The sequence below is a fragment of the Opisthorchis viverrini genome (assembly GCF_000715545.1).
Source record: "Opisthorchis viverrini unplaced genomic scaffold opera_v5_453, whole genome shotgun sequence".
NCBI lineage: Eukaryota > Metazoa > Platyhelminthes > Trematoda > Opisthorchiida > Opisthorchiidae > Opisthorchis > Opisthorchis viverrini.
In genome coordinates this window covers 342,141-348,144 of record NW_008752111.1, presented here as the reverse complement: position 1 = coordinate 348,144, position 6,004 = coordinate 342,141, and positions in this window count along the sequence as shown.

The following is a 6,004-nucleotide window of genomic DNA, read 5'->3' as shown; positions in this document are numbered from 1 at the left end:
ACTGCTTAAACATTCAGAGCTTTGTTTGGTTTTAATGAGTATACCACTAGATGGCTTGAAGAAACATAGTTTTTATGATTCTTGGCACGGACGAAATGTATCATGCTGTGAAACTTTCAGGGTCTGGTTTGATAATGCCTTCCACAATTTCATAGCCGAGGAGACTGAGTTTACTGGTGGAGATTGTCGTTTTATCGTGATTTGACTGAGGACCCTATTTTGTGATGGGGCGAAAAAACGCTGGAGATTCCAATCGCGTTCTTCTTGACCCTTTCCACAAATTGTGATATTATCCACTTGGGCGTGTGCCTCAGTAAGTTTTTCAGTGCTTATTATGTTAGCTATAACCAAAGCTATAACCATACCTATAACTAAAGCACGCTACTTCATCCGACACTCCAGACCGTATTCGGCGAAATTGTCCAAGATGGACGCAAGTTCTAATGGCCGTGTGGATTTTGTCACTCTCTTTGATGGGTACTTGATAATATGCACCTTCGAGATCAAGCCATTTCTGGCCAGCGGATAAGTGTCCAGTTGCGTAAATCGGTTTATAATTTGATTGTAATCAACAATCACTGGTTCCTTCTGTCGCTCATTTGTCGTGTGAGTACTTGTGCTCTTTGAGATTTCAATGATTTTTGATCGGGTGAACACTTTACTTCAGAAGCCATGAAAGGCTCGCCGTCTGCAGAATGTCGTCTGAACTTTATGGCAATGAGTTTGCACCTTAGGTCAATATACGTAAACAAAGTGAGAGGTTCTATTTTGGAAGTGATTAGACCATAAAACTGGGGAGAAGTTCTGCTGCTGCTGAAGGGGATTTTGAAGGATTGTCGAAGTTTAAGAAAATTACATCCACATAAAATGTCCGTCTATTGACCACACAACAGTGAAAACTTGAAAGAGCGGCACGTGTTTTCCTTATGCTGCAATGTCAAAAATCAGTGTGCTGGATGGACGCCAAAGTGGTCTCAGATGACTACGGTACTTCAAACCACTGACTAAACCGTCTGCAATTTTGAAAATTAAACTTTCTGAACTACCAGTGTCAGCGAGGGCTCCAGGCTGAAGGCCACTGGCTTTCACATTGGTGACTGCTTTCTTGAGAAACTCTTGGGCCGCAGCATCGATGCGAGTTGGTGAACGTAAAACGGATGTTTTCCTCATATCAGCAGTAGATTTGCGTAATTTTTGAAAATAATTTTCCTTTTCAGTTTTTGCGAGTCACATCTTCAGCGGAGCATTTGTGACTCGGGTGCTGAGCAATGCCGCTAAATAAACATGAAGGCCTCATGCTAACAGCAGTCATTTGTGCATGTGATGATGCTTAAGAACGTGAAGACCTTGAAGAGTCATCCGATACGGTAGCTCAGGGAAGTTGATTGTCCGGCAAAAGCAACCGCGACTGTTTTTGCGCCCGTTCGAGGGACTTTGCATGGTCGTAGGCGTTTTTAAAGTCTGGCGACTTATGTTCCAACAGCCTTTGACAAATAATGTTCAAATGAAGGCCAGGAATAAACGCGCCTTGGAATCATTCATCACTATTGTGTTCTGCGCTAACGGCCGTAAAGCGGCAATCCAGCAAAAAACTGAGGAGCTTTTGCGAAAACCAATCAAGATATTGAGCTTCGCCTTGCTTGGAAGTATTCAAAAGATGGTGCATGAATATTTATATTTGTACATCTATATGCGGGCATATCTGCACATAAATTTCTCGCAAAGTTTCAACAGCTGATTCATAGGAAGCCTCTGTGGTTAAGGGGTCAAATATTTACATGCCGTAAGCGGGAAGGAGTTCGTGTGAAGCATCGATGAAGGTCAAGTTTGCACTTGAATCCGTGGTTAAGGGCATTAATACTGTATTCCTCCTAACCCATTTGTGCAAATGAGGGCGACACGAGCAAGAGGAACATCCTTGAAGTTCAGGTATCTTGTGATAACACAAATCAACTAGTTTAGGATGCTCTCCAAGTTTGTGCTTGTGAAGATATCAGTGGTAAACTTAAGGTGGACAGACTCGTCGTAGATATAATCTTCGTGGCATGCAAACGTACGTAATGAGTTCATTTTGGCGGGGTAGATTGGGCTAAACGAACAAAGTGGTTTAGAGTCGGTCCCAAGATGCTGTAGATAGCCATATGTTCATCGTTGAGTGCCGATTTCGATGGATTTCGGGTTCACTACAATGTATAGGTGGTATCCTATGATCAATCATTTTTAGATGATCCATACAAGCGCCCGGATGGGCATGGAAAAACCTCATATTTGACATGGCATCATTGAGCAGAATGAGTGGATAAAAAGCCTCCGGGTGTGTGCTAAAGGAATTTTTGGAAGCACTTGAATAATGTATTGCTGGGTAGCGGTTTTCCCTAGAAAAATCTTCGTCTAAACGATTGAATAGGTCAAAAGACAGAAAGTAGGTCAATCAACATCGTCTTTTCTCACGGGTGAGCTACTGTATGATGTAGCTAGAAAACTTTGGCATGGTAGTGTTTCAATAAGTGACTAGGCGAAACCTGTACGAAGTTGGGTTGAGTCTGGGGTCTAGTCCTTTCAGTGTATCACATGTGCAAAGCTTTGGAAGCTACGGCTAACTCGAAGATCTTGATCAAAAAATATCTATATGTATTTTTTCCGCTTTGAGGTTGGCGCAACTATTGGTTGACGGTAAAGTGGATGACTAGTTGTTCCATAGTGACTCGAAAGCCATTTAAATAAAAGTTTCTGTTTAATTTGAAAGGTCTAAGTTTTCCAGAGGTCCAGTGTGATCTGTGGTGTTGCATAGAATCACAACAGGATTGTCAGACAAGATTAACTATAAACAGCCAAGCCAAATGCATTCCGACTACGGTGATTGACCACTTCCACTTGAAGCACCGTCTGAAAGACAGCCGTCCGAGAATCCACCTAACCTCCGGATCCAAGTTGCTCTTACACAACTATCACGAACGCTACAATTTTCAAAACGATTCCCGCTGAACAACTGTACTGCAATTTGTTCCTCCTTCAAGACCTCATATTTTACATTGCGCTTTGCGACTCACCTGGACTCACCCAGCTGAACTTCTCGTTTATGATGTTTCAGTAGGTTCGATATTCGAGATATCTCGATTAAAGTAGAACATGAGGTTGACGGCAACTGGATGACTATACCTATTTGATGAATCCCAAGGAGGGTAGAAGCGGTCGTGGGCTGTCGAAAGGTTTTCAGCAAACATATATAGTGTATTACGTCCAGACCTCAATCCTGATTTTAGTAGTTAATTGCTTTCAGCTAATTTGATGCTACTTATTATGCCTCAGTAGATTGTTTACACTGCACTTCGAGCTATTTATGTGGCAAAGCATTTGAGGGTACACCGACTTCTGCCACTCTAAATACCTTGCCATGAAATATTTGTCTGCACTTCAAATTCTCGTTTTAACGCTGGTCGCATGACTGACTGGATCACCAAACTATGGAGACGGATTTTACTTTGCAACTGCGTTGTCGGAACACACATCAGTTCGATCAAGCAAACCGATAGCAACTCTGCTGAAAATGATAGACAAACGATTTAACACCTCCGTAAGGTACTGCTCATAAGGTTGCTGAAAATCCGTCGACAGCCCACAACCGGTTCCGCCCTTTTTGGNGCTCATCAGGTGGGCGCGGTCCCCGGGTTTCCGTCATCCTTATGTTCTACTTGAAACCAAATTGTACGAAATCCGCCAATATACACTCATTTGAAAACTAATTTGGTTTTTCGGGAGACTCATTTGGAACCCAACTGGATCTCTCGTTTGTGTTGTTCTCAGGCAACTGAATGTGCTGCACCAGGCCGCCCCATGTTTCAGTCGATACGATATTGGAAATATCACGATACATGTGTATCTTTGTACTGTACTACTCATAAGGTTGCTGAAAATCCGTCAGTTGCCCGAGAATATCACAAACGAGAGGTTCAGGTGGTTACAGGTGAGTCTCTTGAAAAACCAAGTTAGTTTTCAGATGAGTGTATATTTGCCATTTAACAACAGATGAATCGGTTGTAGTTTTTTGGTTTGCAAAACCTTGATCCGTTGCCATCTTACACATGCTGCTTTTCTAGAGAATCATATGCATGCATTCTATTTTGATAAAAATAAGTTTGATTTTGTATATCACCGTTTCTGCTGAAAAATACTGCTGCAACTTGTTCTTTCTTCAAAACCTCATAATGTGTATATCTGTACTTTTATGAGGGGAACACTGAGTGCAAATTATAGAGATTAGAGCGGGAGCATTTGCCAAAATTAAAAAACGTATCTCACGCCCTACTGAAATTCTCTTCGTCAACTGTTGTCTGGCATCCTGATCACAATGGGTGGATTTAGAGATTGACGATTGAATGGCACTACATTCCTCCTAAGTATAAATAAATTGCAATGCAGACCAGCGGTTCTTAGCCGAGCAGTTGGGCGTTCAAACTACTGGCCGGTTAGTCACAGGTTGGTAACCTCCTGGATGTTTTTGAGCTGCATACTGCAGATGGTTCCCTATAGGGATGAGACCGCTGTATAATGCTTCTTCACTTTTCAGCAAATGTTGGCTCCACTTACATGGAGAAACCCATTTTTGTCACACTTATTAGACTGATTGATGGTTTTCGGCAAGAAAATTATTTTTTTCCCAGGATATCGCTCCTCGTTGTTCTAAGGTCTGACCGATGCATCCGACTCGACTGCTAGCCGTTTATATGACCTAGATGTTGCAACGTTTCGTCTTGCGCAAATGAAATTAACTTCCGATTCCAATTCCTATTCGGTCAGACTAAGCCACTTCTGTCCTGGGTTTCGAGTTTTCTGGGTTACGTTTCTGTCATATATTGGGATCAGAACGACCACCTGTCGTGATTTTGATTTGTAACTACACCTGCCAAATTTTATACTAGTTGTGCTCCTTTAGTAAACTGTTTTCGTCGCACTTAGAGCTATTCATGAGGCAAAGCAATTGCGGTTGTCTGTTTTTGCAGATCTAAACTACATTCCCAAGAAACATCAGCCGCCCTTTTAGTGTTATGAACATTTTGATGCAACGCTTTGTCGCATTTTGGACAAAAACATGATGACCGCTTGTACGTTTTATCTTTGTTCTCAGACTACACACATTTGTCACTCAGTTCAATCAAACAAATCCGTACCGAGGCCGGTGACAATATCCAAATGAGATTTACCACCAAGTTTATGAAAGCTTGCAAATCACGTGTAATTCCAGATTCTATTGCTGACGCGGAGGCGGCCTATGCAGGTGTTAATTAGGTAATACGTTTCTCTTGGTCGATCAGGAGTCAATGGTGTTGAAAGCCATTTTACTTTCTGTTGAGAAGCGATGGTCGGTAAAAAGGATGTACCTAAACATAGATCTAGTGGCACAAAGATTCAAAGTAACCGCCGGTAAATTGGCCAAAGTAGCTGGTCCATAGAGAATGTTTGTGGTTGCTTAGAAGGTTCATAGTTTTAAATACCTCAAGCGGCGAAAAAAACTCGTGAAGCAACGATGAATGTCAAGTTTGCACTTGAATCGGTGATTGGCGGCATTACTACGGTGTCCGTTCAACCCTCATATGTAAATGCGACCATGACAAATCTTATAATAATAAAAATCAACCAGTTTAAGTTTCTGATCAACTTTGCGCTTGTGAAGAAGATAACGGTAAAGACAAAGATGACAGACTCGTTGTATATATAATTTTTGTGGCATGCAAACGTGCGCAATGAGCAGGTTATGGCTGAGGCGTATGGGCTAAACGAACAAAGTGGATTTGAAGGTGATCCTAGGATGCAGTAGATAACCCTAATTTCACTGTACTGTGCCACGGTGGACGTCACTTCCATTCCCGAAATAACTCAAGCGTAATTTAAACATCTTGGCAAGTTCTCTGGCTGTTCGTGTTCAATAGACGTGAAAGCGGTCAAGTATGATCTTTGCAACTGCGTCTTACGCACTTCAGTTTTGAAAGCATTCGTATTTAGATTT